The sequence below is a fragment of the Haemaphysalis longicornis genome, unplaced genomic scaffold (genome assembly GCF_048455015.1).
Source record: "Haemaphysalis longicornis isolate Haplotype H1 unplaced genomic scaffold, Haemaphysalis longicornis Haplotype H1 scaffold_2, whole genome shotgun sequence".
NCBI classification, from domain to species: Eukaryota; Metazoa; Arthropoda; class Arachnida; order Ixodida; family Ixodidae; genus Haemaphysalis; species Haemaphysalis longicornis.
Window position 1 is genome coordinate 78,339,470 of NW_027526295.1, and position 14,658 is coordinate 78,354,127.

Sequence of the window (14,658 nt, forward strand, 5' to 3'; positions counted from 1 at the left end):
TTCAGACCACACGGCCATACCGTGCATAGCTGTTGGGGAGGGAAATAGGAAGTGTATCCTATTGCCTCTCAATATTTTTTATTCACTCATTCGTAGCTGCTTAAATGTGTTTATTGAGCAATGGTTGTGCCGTAGGGGTCCCTTGATAATTTACGAATGTCTTATCACTAGCGACTACGTTCCTGAGGCATAAAAGCCATCGAAAAAATATGGTCGTACTGCTTAATGCAGTGTTAACTGACACGGCGCAAAACGTGCTTCACGTACCTCTTTTTTTTTTGCTGTGCAAAAAAAAAAATTCGCTTCATTTTAAATGCCTCCCGGCGGCTTGGGGCGCTTTTTTTGATGTACGCGAAATACAAAAACGTTCATGTGTTAGAGATTTCGCCCTAGCTAAAAGATTCGCAGGTGGTCGAAATTAACCGGAGTTATTTCCTATGGCGCGCTTTACCGCCTGCGCAGCTTCGGCGCTTTAAAACTGACATTGAGTGAAATTTATTTCCTTATAACCTGTATTACTTTGCTGACTCCTTACTACGTAGCGTACCAGTTGTACAGGCATATGCAGCTTACAGCCTGGGTTTAGCGAAGTCAGCCAAGCGTAGACGGTGCATGTGCAAACCTATTTTGATTTCAACAACCTTACTAAAATTGATACAGTCTACAAATAAACAAACTAAAGCCACACCCTGCTGAGCACAAGTCCTATCGTTGCTTATGGCGTATTCGGTTGGTCGTTTACGAGTGCTTTGGAGTGTTCTGAAAATCGGCTGCGCGTTCGGTTGGTAGAATTGCCTAGAACTACCTTCGGTTTGTTTTTTCGAAGCGTCAGCCTCCTGCTCCGAGCGCTCCCGACCGCTGTGACTTCGAAGTGAGAGCGTGGCACGATGTGGCCGGGAGGACGGGAAACGTGACACAAAACGGCGCGCTTTACCACAGCCGGACTGAATTAGCAACGAGCGCGCATGCGCACCCGCTTATAGAGTTTCTTACAATATACACTAGAGAGGATTCTTGCGCTTGCGTCTATGCGGTTCATATCTAGGCCGTCTGTGTCGTCATTTGCCGCAATTATACATTGCGCTCGCTTTAGTTTCATCGTTGGCTTGGATTGAAACGTTCTAGTGACCGCAAATTAAACAAAGTGCCACAAAAACGCGAAGAATGGTGTTCAATTATGTAAGTGGAAAATCAAAACAGACTGTTATAAAACTAAGTAAAAAAATTCCCGCGCCTTCCCGCGAGGGAACACGAGTAAATGCAGAGCATTGGGGCCGCACTACTGGTTGAAGGCAGCGTTGTTTCCATCGCTTCTTCCGTGATGCTGGAGTAGCAGACACGAGTAAACGTGGGAGCGAGCGTTAACCAAGGAAGGAAGGAGCAACGCAGCGACTGAAGCACGAGCGACCGCTAGCCGCTTCATATTTGCAGCGCGCGCAGTAGAGGGAGAGCAGTACGGGGGGGAGAGCGCGCATGCGGATGCAGCGCGCGCCCTTCCACGCCCCACCGCGCTGCAATCACGCACCTGTTACGCCAAGACCGCGACGGAGCGAACGGGCTGACTACGACGCATCGCGCGCCAGCTGCTGTTGAGAAAGAGGAGGGAAGAGGAGAGTAGCACCTGCTGCGGACGCGAAGCTGTTGACGCCGTCCGACGCAGGAAGAGGCGAGGATAAGAAATGCTCTGCATTTAAAAGGAACTAAAGCGTGTTTCTGCCGGAACGGTTGTGCCTGCTCAGGCCAAGGTTGTACTAACGAACAAGGTTAATATTTGGGGAGAAACCTCATTAGAGACTCTGATGTTGTTAAGTTTACCGATTATTGGAACTAATTGGAAGAGTTTGGAAGAGTTTATTGGAAGAGTTTGGAAAGTTTTTTGAATGTGCCTATAAAAACATTGTCTTCGTGGTGAACCGGTGCCCCAACCGCCAACTAGTTTAACAAGAAAGAAGAAACCGCGGCGTTTAACAGTCGTGCACAATGACAAGATAGGACGCATACAAGCGCCCGTATCTGTCGTATCCCCGTGGTCTTATCTGGTCTTCGTCGAAGTACGTTTTGTTTCTCCTTTTCGTCGGCTACAAATTTCGCGGCGGCATATTACCCGCTCAGTCATGCGTCCTTCGACTGCGGCATGAGCAACGTCAGGGGCGATCCCGCACTGCCTGCTGCTTCACCAAACAGGGCTACTACAGAACAGGGAGGATTTGGGCTTCCTTGAAGCTCGTAAACATTTAATGCATAGTGAAGAAAGCAAATCCCGAAAACCCCTTAAGAATGCAATTGTCATGCCAAGACCAAGCCAAAAAGGGGGTCTTCCCATGAACCCCCACGACGGCATGGCTTACAAGGCGCAGTTTCCTCTCTAGTATACTTACTAAAAATCTCTATGCGCCCGCTGCTCCTCCAGCCCGGCCATGGGTTTACCCGACGGCTTCCCGCGCTGGCTGCTCGGTGGCGCTACAGGCGCGCTGCTCCGTGATTGCCGATGCATTCGGTTGTTAAGCTGCCTGTCCGCTCTGATTGCGAGCCGCCGTAGCATCTGGTGAATCTCAGCCAGGGGACCGGAGCGGCCAACCGAATACGCCATTAGATTACCCGGAGACCACCAGCCGACTTAGTCGTAAGGATGGTCAGCGATCCGGCAATAGGCCCAGTCAAGCCAAGGCAGCAAGTAAGCATCATACGGAAGGTGATAAGTAATGTTCAAGCAAGGTGCAGAGAACAGGACAGCACCTTAGAATTGATTTTCCTACTACATTAATTCGCGTTAACACACCCATAAGGTTTCAAACCTGGCCTATTTAATCCACACTTCAATTGGTGCAAGCAATAGACAATGTTTGCGAATCATTTCAGTGTTCATTGGTGAATTTCGCGTTTAAAACTTGGACCTAAGGCGTTCCAATCCTAAAATATGACTCAGTCGGCGTTCGGTGATATATCCACACAAAATATAAAAGGTAGTTTGAAGCGCAGGTTACAGAATAGCGCGCCAAAAATCATACTTTTTCCCGAAATGTGTGCTCCTACGCCCGTCTTTCACCCGTTGGTCATGAGGTAATGCCGGCTTTGTAGCACTAGTATAAATTACGGCTTTGTCTTGCTAAGCGTACAAGCGTAAATGTCTTTGCAGCTATCAGTTAAGCTGTTTTGCAGTGAACCTCCCATGTGATTATCAGATGTGTATGCGTCTGGCGTAAAGAACCTTTTAGTTAGCGATGGAGCAACTACGTGGAGCAACATACATCACCTATGTGCAGCAGGCGTCATTGCGTATACAGGATGAAGTCAGTGTCCGTACCTACGCGCGCAGCGAAGACATTACATCCAACGTTTTTCTAATAACGAGCACCCAATTTTAAATGCAGAGCATTTCAGTAACTCACGATGTCACCCGCGTTGGCGTCCGTAGTCCGCACGCTCACTGCGCATGCGCGTCGAGTCGAGGCGATAGCGAACACTCGATCGCCAGGGGAATTGGATTGGACTCGAACTCTCTCTCGCGAGGGGCATTGGATTGGATTGGCTTGGATTGGCTTGGCTTGGCTTGGCTTGGCTTGGCTTGGCTTGGCTTGGATTGGATTGGATTGGATTTGGATTGGATTGGATTGGATTGGATTAAAGTGGATTGTGTTGGATTGTGTTGCGTCATAGCCGCGGCACGTTGCGTCATAGCCGCGGCAGAGGCGCTGGGGCGGGCGTATGTGCAGTACTCTCTCTTCCGCGGTTTCCTCTCCTTCGGGCGCGCTGCGCATATAACCGGTGTGCCGTTCTCCGGCGAAGCAACATCCGCGCTTGGCTCAAACACCTAGAGTCCACGCCGCTTTACAAGTACGCCAACGTCGTCGACTGGGACCGGCTTACGCAGTCCCCTCAACGTATATAAGCGGCGGAGCGCGCGTTCGGGATTCACTCAAGGGCGTCTTTGCTTGGCTTTCGCTTGACGTGACGCTTTGCTTGACTCGAGTAGATGCGACGCATTTACTCGAGTTCCCCCCGTGGGAAGATGCGGGCGGCTTTTTTTTATGACACAGCCTCAAAGGTTGCTTGCTTTCCAAAGCATCGCCCTCAAACCGAGCAAATGCACTCTCGAGACAACCACTGGTAGCATGTTTAGGGCGGACACCTTAGATTTGTACCCATTATAACCGGGTGAGGCAGATACAGGCGGGCACAAAAATCGGTGGAACTGAAAATTGGAGCGCCATCCGGGAAAGAAAGCAGCAGCGCTGGAGGAGGTTTCTGAGAAAGGGCACCCGACCATAGAGAGTTGTAGATCGGCTCATAAAGGCCGCGTTGTTGACTCAGAGCTTTTTTCCAAGTCGCCAAGAGTGAGGACGCTCTCCGGCGTTTTCATGAGTAGGAAATACCGAGAAACTACGCCAGTGCGGAAGAGGCGAAATAAGCTCAATATGCCACTCGACATGACAGCTGTTGGGCAGAACGTGGCCATAAAGAAGACGCGGCAGCCGCGCGATGGTACCCCGATCAACAGAAAGTTCAACAGAAGTTTCAGCAGCATTTACACAGAATCGCGTTAAGAGTATAGCAAGCTTCAAGCATCCCCATTTATTGTTTTAACTAACTCACTATGCCCTTCATGCAAACACGGGCGAAGTAAAAAACTGTGATGCTCTTGCACCGAAATACGTGCACCATAAATCTTTATACGATTGTAATCACAACCTATGACAGGCGAGTGATTATACTGCGAATTACCTCGGCCTCTGACGAACAGAACACAAACGAAGTTGAAATTGTTTGGCAGGCTAGCAGGGCCTTTATACGAAGACATCTTTTACCTTTTCCATCTACGACTTAAGCAAATATATCTGTTCCGTTGCTGCTAATGCTACGAACCACCCCGCACATTTACATCCTAGCAATTTTGAAATCCTTATTAGCAAGAAAATGATGTGAATAAACAAGAGGGATATGTGATGTTTTATTCATGTGGATATTTATACCAGCATTACTCCCTTGCTTGCCTTATACCTCACTAACTTTGGTATTGTGCAAAAATTGGCTACAAGCTCGAAGACAAGAATAAGAACGGAAGCACCGAACCTAACTAGGATTTTGTTAAAATTATTAACTACTACCAGCATATTTAAAACTACACTATTTCAGGATGGTTTCAAATGCCGGTGTCGAACAGATGATGTAAGAATAAAATTTGGTAATATAATTCCAGGAGCTGTGGTGGCAGGCAGCATTCCATTAGAACGGTTTTTCCATTTTGACTAATGCTTTCGTCTGTGGCGGTTATAGGCAAGATATTGTAAAATTGACTTGAGTCTTTAGTTTTTTGTACCTCTTGTAAAAACTTGTACTGCCGTGTTCTGGAGATGTCAAAAGACCCAAAAAGACCCTCTACATAAATAGGACCATTTTGCTTGAGCGGTTCCTTCGTGATAGTGCAGTGCGGAGTCATTTCCATGTACACGCGTTCGTGCTCGAGAAAGCTCTCTGCCCATGGCCCTGCGATTACTGTGTGCCTGGATGCTTGCACTGAGGTTTCCCGTCACGGAGAACTAGGTTTTTCCGGGGGACCTCATGGTGTCCAGGTTTCGAACTGACATTTGGGGAGTGACCGAATCCGGATCCGTCGCCCAGATCTCTGGAGCAAACCGAAAAACGAGGGCGCGGTACACGCCGCAGGAAACTTTTCTTGCTGAGTGCTGGCCAGTGGGACAGGGCCGATCTCTTTTGCTGGGGCTCCTCCAACATCGTAAAGACTCCTGTCCCAGTGGGCGAGGATTCGGGGGAAAGACGACATAAAGTACATGACACGGCTCCAGACAATCCTTCAAACGAGTTGCCGAGCAAACTTCCGTAACCCGGAGACCGCGAAAGACATGGAGGTAGCTCAGTACCGGGTTAGTGAAGAAAAATTACACCCATATCCCCCCCGGGAATGCTGAGTAGGATGCAGAGCATCTCGTGGGTTCCATTTCTGTTTCCGCTTGTGTTTGTACCTGGATTTGGTGTATATTTTGTCTTGCATCTAGTCTTGCATCGATCTAGCTGTTGCTTCCATCGCACTACATCGGAAGAATCAAGTCAAGCACGGAGTCGTCAAGCAAAGTCAAGCGCAGTCAAGCGAGAGCGGCCGCTTGACTGAACGGGGGAACGCGCTCCCCCGCTTATATTCCCGCTTTGAAGGACAGGAGACAACAGAGAAGATTCGCACAGCGAATGCGCAGACGCGCGCTTATGCGCCGAGAGTACTTGTTAATGCAGCGAAGCGCGCGCCCAGCGAGTGCAGCAGCTGTTGTTATGATAATGAGAGGAGAGAGAGTGTTGCACACAGCTTTTGGAGAGAAGAACGGAGGAGAGTTTGCGCACAGCTGGCGCATGCGTAGTAAGCGTGCGGACGCCGCATGCGACAAAGAGTGACAGGGTGCGAGTAAGAGATGCTCTGCATCTAAAAAATTTCTTCTCCAATCGAGGAGTACGCAAAGTGTTATGGGCCCACTGTGAGGCCGTGCTGTGGAACCGAGTGCTTGGGAAGGGGCTAAGGTTGCCACCCCCTGTAAGGTTTTTTTGTCTCCTATGGTAGGATTCCGGCAATGAGCACCTGTGGGTGAGCGGCAACCTTATTGCAGGGGACGCATCATTTTTTTTGGTATAGTCTGACGCCCTTCTGAGGTGGCAGATCGGACTTAAAAAGAAGTCAGATTTGTGAAGTCCAGAGCAAAACGTCACTGCCCCCATATCTCTTACAAACTCCCAGAAACCCCTCCCTTTTTTCCTACCCATTCTGTCACAACCCAGCCCATTCCGATACTTCCTAGGGGAAATTCCGCGAGCCTTTCCGGGCCCGCTCTCTTGGTCTTGGTGTCGCTTGAGCAGCTTTCACCCCTTTACTTTATCTCCGCCACTGGGTGGTCCCCATCTCTCTTGCTGTTTGCCCAGGTTATGTATGTGTAAATTGGTTTAAGCCAGTTATGCTTAAGAGGTTTGACGCAAGTTTGGTGGTGAAGGCAACTTGATTTACTTTCACTTCATAATCCTCAATTACTCAGCGTGGCTCTGATTTGCTTAACTGAAAACTCTCGGCCCTTCAACCATCTCGTAAATCATATAGAATTCTTAGCGAGCTGCAGGTGCGGGCAAAACGCTGTTATTCTTGCTGCCTTTTTGGTGTAGTTTGCATTCTACGTAACAGAAATGCTTTGGTAGACCTCAGCAACTCACAGCAATTTTAATATCAATCATTACTACCATATCTCCAGTTGACGCTGCTGGCCTTGGGGGCTACAAATGCTATTTGGATGTCCTTTGGTGTTTGGCGGACGGCGTGTTTAACCCCAGCGAACCTAGAGAGGCGATCGACTTCCGTGCGGGTATTGAGAAAGTATGCAGGTAAGTAATTCTATTGGTAAGCGTTTGTCTCGAGAAGCGCTTAACGTGCTACTGCCGTAGCGATACTAAAGTGAATACCTTGGCGTGTTGGTTGGATATGATAAAAAGAAAAGATAGTGCAGCTGCAGCGCAGGGATTTTAAATATCGTATTTTGTTGCATAATGATCGCACCCGTGAAGTTTGTTGTCAAAATTCAGATTTTTTAAATTTCCACCGCAATGAACCCACTAATTCTTCAAAGCACTGCATTTTGTATCAATTTGCAAAGCGGCTGGCGGTGGTGTGCGGAGTTTTCATTAAGTTTTGTATTATTTGTATTATGTTCATGAGACCTATCGTAAAAACTTGTGACCCGCAAATTGCTTGCGTTTTCTGTGCTCAATATATATATTTATATCTATATATATACATATATATATATATATATATATATATATATATATATATATATATATATATATATATATATATATATATATATATATATATATATATATATGTATATATATATAGACAATATATGTGTAAATAATTAGGTATATATTCTTGTTATTATGTTGTGCTCGCTACCAGGCCCAAGCGTCAGATAGCGTTGTTGTAGTTATAAATACCCCAGAATGTAAAGGAGAACGCAGCCGCCCAGATAGCCGTATAGGTAATGCATTCGAGATCAAATCGAAAGGTGTGGGTTCGGTCCCCACTCTGGGCGCGTGTTTTCCTTTCTTTATTTCTTTCTTACGTCTACTCGAAAATTATGGTAACTTCAGTAACCGTAGTTAAAAAGAGCCAGCAACACCCCAATGCCTCCTCTGGCGTTGAACACTGCCGACCTATCTTTCTGTATTTCCTCAACGAGCCCCATATTTCCTAACTACATTCTGCGAAAGCCTAGCGAGAGACTCGGTACTGGCAGCCTTGATACCAAGGTCCCATTAGGAGGCCTCGTGCCAGTCAACCGTCATGACAGGCTGTAGACGTTTGAGTCATGCCCCGGGGGTTGAAAAGAATGTCCCCCTCTGCCCGTGTAGCCAGAGTGGCGCTGCCGATTACCCTTAAGGGTCAGATACAGTTGTTGTAAATATAAATACCCCAGCAAGTGAAACAGACCACAGTCGCCCACATAGCCGAACTGTAAGGCATTCCAGTTCAAATCGAAAGGTGTAGGTTCAGTCCCCACTCTTGGCGCCGGTGCTTCTTTCTTTCTTTCTTTTTTCTTTCTTTCTTTTTTCTTTCTTGCCTATGTATATTTAAAAAGGTTAACTTCACTAGCCGTAGTAAAAAAAGGAGCGTAACAACACAGCTGTGTCTTCTTTGGTGTTGTAGACTACCTACCAATCTTTCTACGTGTATATCATCATCATCATCATCATCACCAGCCTGTCTACGCCCACTGCAGGGCAAAGGCCTCTCCCATTATTCTCCAAATACCTCGTTCCTGTGCCAACTGTGACCAATTTATCCCCGCAAACTTCTTGATCTCATCTGCCCATCTAACTTTCTGCCGCCCCCTGCAGCGCTTGCCTTCTCTAGGGATCCACTCTGTTACCCTTAATGACCAGCGGTTATCTTGCCTTCGCATTACATGCCCCGCCCAAGTCAATTTCTTCTTCTTAATTTCTACTAATATGTCTTTAACACCAGTTTGCTCCCTGACCCACTGCGCTCTCTTCTTGTCCCTTAATGTTACACCTATCATTTTCCGCTCCATTGCCCGCTGAGTCGTTCTCAAATTAAGTTGAACCCTCTTAGAGAGCCTCCAAGTTTCTGCCCCTAGGTGAGTACCGGTAAGATACAGCTGTCATACACTTTCTTCTTCAACGACAATGGTAGGCTGTTATTCATTATCTGATAATGTCTGCCATATGCACCCCACCCCATTCTGATCCGTCTAATTATCTCTGCCTCATGGTTGGGATCTGGGGTCACAACTTGGCCTAAGTATATATATTCGCTTACCACTTCCACTGTCTCGCCATCTATCTCAAACTGCTGTGCTGTCCCGGGGTTATTGATCATTACTTTAGTTTTCTGCGAATTAATTTTCAGGCCCACGGTTCTACTCTGTTCGCCCAGTGCGGAAAGCATGCTTTGCAATTCGTCCCCCGAGTTACTTAGCAAGGCAACGTCATCAGCAAATCTGAGGTTACTGAGGTATTCTCCATTAACCCTTACTCCCACCTGTTGCCAATCCAACGTTCTGAATACTTCTTGTAAGCATGCTGTGAATAACATTGGAGAGATTGTGTCTCCTTGTCTGACACCCTTCCTTATAGGTATTTTACTGCTCTCCTTATGGAGGATGATGGTAGCTGTAGACCCATTATAGATATCCTCTAGTATTCTTATATAATGCTCATCTACCCCTGGTTGCGTAATTCCTGAATGACTGCTGGGGTTTCGACCGAGTCAAATGCCTTCTCATAATCTCTGAAGGCTATATATAGGGGTTGAGTATACTCAGCGCACTTCTCTATCACCTGATTGATCGTGTGAATATGGTCCATTGTTGAATAACCTTTACGGAACCATGCCTGTTCTTTAGGTTTACTGAAATCTAAGGTTGCAGAGATTCGGTTAGCGATTACCTTGGTAAATACCTTGTAGACGATTGACAGTAAGCTGATCGGCCTGTAGTTTTTCAAGTCCTTCATGTCGCCTTTCTTATGGATTAGGATGATGACCGCGTTCTTCCAAGATTCCGGTACCATTGCGGTCATTAGGCATTGCGTATACAGGTTTGCCAGTTTTTCAAGTACAATTCTCCGCCATCCTTCAAGAGGTCTGCTGTTATCTGATCCTCACCAGGTGCTTTGCCCCCTTTCATTTCTTTCAAAGCCTTCCTTACTTCTTCGGTCGTTACTGGTGGGATGTCTATCTCCTCTGAAGTACTGTCTCGTTCGGCATTATCCTGTATGTCCCGGCTACTGTACAGATCCCTATAGAGCTCCTCGGCCACTATGACTATTTTATCCCTATTTGTGATGACATCGCCTTGCTTATCCTTAAGTGCATACATCTGATTTTTCCCCACGCCAAGACGTCTCTTTACTGCTTTCAGGCTACCTCCGTTCTTTACAGCGTATTCGATCCTCTCCATATTATACTTCCGTATGTCAGCTGTCTTGCGCTTATTGATTAACTTCGAGAGCTCTGCTAGTTCTATTCTGTCAGCTGTGGTAGAGATTCTCATGGTTTGCCGTTTCCTGGTTAGATCTTTCGTCTCCTGTGAAGGTTTACCAGTATCCTGTCTAGCTATAGTGCCTCCGACTTCTACTGCACACTCCGTGAGAATGCGTGTAAGGTTGTTGCTGGCTTCCTGTGTCGTAAGCTCGGCTTCCTCGTTAAGGGCTGAATATCGGTTCTGCAGCGCGATCCTGAATTCTTCTACCTTACGTCTTACTGTTTGCTCATTTATCGGCTTCTTTCGTACTAGCTTGTTGCAGTCCCTCCTCAACTCTAGCCTAATTCGAGATCTTACCATACGGTGGTCACTACACCTTACCCTTCCGAGCACTTCAAAATCCTGCACGACGCCAGGGTTATCGCATAATATGAAGTCTATTTCATTTTTGTGCTCCCCATTCGGGCTCCTCCAGGTCCACTTCCGACTCTCCAGTTTACAGAAGAAGGTATTCATTATGCTTAGGTTATTCCGTTCTGCAAACTCAAGTAGTACGTCCCCCCTGCTATTTCTACAGCCCAGACCATAGTTCCCAACTGCCTTGTCTCCAGCCTGATTCTTGCCTACTTTAGCATTGAAGTCCCCCATAACTACAGTATACGGCGTTTTTACTTTAGCCATTGCCGATTCCACATCTTCATAGAAGCGTTCCACTACTTGGTCGTCGTGGCTGGATGTGGGCGCGTAGCCCTGCACGACCTTGAGCTTGTTCCTCTTATTGAGCCTAATTACAACAGCTGCTGCCCTTTCGTTAATGCTGTAGTATTCGTCTATGTTGCCAGCTATGCTTTTATTGACTAGAAATCCCACTCCCAGTTCTCTTCTGTCCTCTAGACCACGGTAACATAAGACATGTCCATTTTTCAGCACCGTAAGGGCTTCGCCTGCCCTCCTAGCCTCGCTAAGCCCTATTACATCCCATTTAATGCCCTCTAATTCCTCCAACAACACCTCGAGACTTGCTTCGCTAGATAAGGTTAGCATGTTAAACGTTGCCAGGTTCAGATTCCATTGGCGGCCTGTCCGGATCCAGTGATTCTTAGCACCCTCTGCTGCGTCACAGGTCTGACCGCCGCCGTGGTCAGTTGCTTCGCAGCCGCTGGGGACTGAGGGCCGAGGGTTAGTTGGCGTATTCATGGGAGGTTGTGGGCGGTACTACACCAGGGTGGCCAATCCTGCTCTGGTGAGGGAATGCATTACCGGCAATGGTCGCCGGGGTCAGGCCGCACCCCAAGCCCCTTTGTGCAATTCCATCAATACGCGGATTTTTTTTAATCCGGTGGGAATTGTCCGGCACCGGGATTCGAACCACGGTACTTCTGCACGCGAGGCGGGTGTTCTACCTCTACGCCATCGCTGCATATTCTGCATATTCTGCATCGCTGGATATTGACCGCTGCCGTGGCCAAGTGGTTAGGGCACCCGCCACGACTGCGGGAGGTGGCAGGATCGAACCCCACCGCCGGATACCCACCGGTTGATCAGGGTACAAGCGACCCCCGCCCCGGTGCCCGGACTTACCTAGCGGAGTGTACGCTTGGGGGAGGTTCTCCAGGTATGCCGTCCTCAGCGCTCGGTGGGCTTAAGGCGCTCTGATACGTGTATATATAAATATATATATATATATAGTAAATAATGGGTATAGCTTCTAAAAAACTTCATTTGTCGACATTTTGGTCGGATGCCGATCTTTATCAAGAACACATTTCATATTTTTCAGTACGTGTTTCTAAGCTTGTCGTCCAACGATGCCGAAAAAAAAAGAGTTGTGGGATTTGGGGTGAAAAGCAACAACAAACACACACTCTCGGCGAGGTGAGGTAAAGGGTTACAAAAAAAGAGAAAGAGAAAAAGAAAAAAAGAATCAAAAAGAAACATAAACATGGAGAGGGGAGAGAAGAGCACAAAACCCTTTCAAAACGCTGTCCTGTATCGTATGTCGGCTTGTAGGACGAGTGACAGTTACCTCCCGCTTCAGAAGGGCGCCGCTACGCTCAACAAAGGAAAGCGCAAAGAAGGAACATGAAGGCTCTCACAAAATCACTGGGGGGCACCAAATTCCAACGCTAACTGACATTACGGGAAGAGTTTAAGGGAACTGGTCGCAGTCGCACACATGTTTCTGTGACGCCAACCCTACAAATAAACAGGAAGGTTGGTTAAAAGTGTTGGTACGATCTCCGCACTGTGGCTCAAAACATGCACTATTCCGTCGACCGGAAGGACGGGCGGGCGGGATTCACGATTCTTAGGTCAATTCTTCCGCCTTGTTCGGGCAGCCGAAGGGGTCGTCCCTGACCATGAACCCAGGTAAAGGCGCTTAACAAAACGTATAAGTAAACCCTCCACTGCTGCTGTTAAGGTTTGTTACTTTGTGCCAGCATTCCATTTATATATATATATATATATATATATATATATATATATATATATATATATATATATATATATATATATATATATAGTCGTGAAGTGGAGTCCTTAGTTGCTGCAGGAATACGCACAAAGTAGAAGTACCCTCTTCGGAGACTTTATTTCCAACGTTTCGACCTGAGACAGGTCTTCCTCAGGAATGAAGGGAAAATCGTACGGACTCAGAGTGGGGGCGGCGCCCCGAAACACAAGCCACATGGGAAACAAACACACAAACGACCACACACAGCATACAGAGCTTATTCTGCCAAAGGCAGGCTTTTTTTTTTCTTTTTTTTTCTTTTTTTTTTTCTGAAGGCTCTTTTTCGCCTGCCTTTGGCAGAATAAGCTCTGTATGCTGTGTGTGGTCGTTTGTGTGTTTGTTTCCCATGTGGCTTGTGTTTCGGGGCGCCGCCCCCACTCTGAGTCCGTACGATTTTCCCTTCATTCCTGAGGAAGACCTGTCAAAGGTCGAAACGTTGGAAATAAAGTCTCCGAAGAGCGTACTTCTACTTTGTGTATATATATATATATATATATATATATATATATATATATATATATATATATATATATATATATATATATATATATATATATATATATATATATATATATAACAAAAGACAAAAGGATAACGAACAAAAGTATATTAACGTTTCGGCTTGGGGCAAGCCTTCATCAGAAGGCTTGTCCCAAGCCGAAACGTTAATACACTTTTGTTCGTTACCCTTGAGTCTTTTCTTTTACTGTACATTTTTACCGGCCCCATCGCACCCTATTCCTACGCATTATATATATATATATATATATATATATATATATATATATATATATATATATATATATATATATATATACCCAGGCAGCACAGGATTCTTTGGCCTAAAATAGGCCGGTGTACTTTGGCCGGTGATTTTCTGTCCGGCTGTTTTCCGGCAGCCATGTTCGGCCCATGTCCAAATGTGGGCCTTTTGGCCGTATACGGCCGTACTCCCATGGCTGTCCAACGGCCAGTGTCCGTCAGCCAGGCGACCGGCTTACGGTCATACGGCCAGATTCCAGCCGTAGGGCTCCGGCCATTCCAAAGCAACCCGTGTACGGCCGAAGTACGGCCACCGGAGGACAGCCGCGATGCGGTCGTCGGACTCCAGCCGGACTAAAGCTACCGGAAATACGGCCGTGCTACGGGCATTGGAGTTCAGCCACAGTACGTTAACTGTACTGAGGCCGGTCACTGCATGTCGCGCAAGCAGATGACTCATTCGCGCAGTGCAGAAGCAGCACAAACCCAGCACATTGGGTCCAATGCAGCCACATCAAAGTGAGCTCGCGCGCAACCACCAGCCGTCAAGCTTTCAGCGCAGCCTTCCTTAATTACCAGCCTCTGTTGACAGCAAAATTCATTTATTAAACTGTGCTCACAAATTTTCGTTCCTTTAATTGCTGTGCCTCTTTTACTGCCGAACACAGAAAATATTCAGTTCTTTGTAGAGCTTGAATAGATGTATTGTCCAGGTCCTGATATCCTGTGTGGGGCGGCTTACCTGTAATGTCTTCCGGTGTGTCTTATGATGTTTCTGGCTTGTTGCGACAATTGCTCCTCCTGGGAGGAGACATTGAGGCCAATCCTGGTCCTGACACGGCTAAAATTGCTAAACAGCTAGAAAATATAGCTGCTGACATAAAGCAC

General features: G+C 47.0%; 1 long non-coding RNA gene across 1 annotated transcript in view; it reads left to right on the top strand.

The window, feature by feature from the left end:
- Positions 1-14,658, top strand: part of LOC144169010 (uncharacterized) — a 113,476-nt gene that overhangs the window by 30,645 nt on the left and 68,173 nt on the right. Inside the window, exon 3 of the long non-coding RNA XR_013322334.1 lies at positions 7,242-7,371. This is a non-coding gene — a long non-coding RNA (uncharacterized LOC144169010). The remainder of the gene's footprint in view (positions 1-7,241; positions 7,372-14,658) is intronic.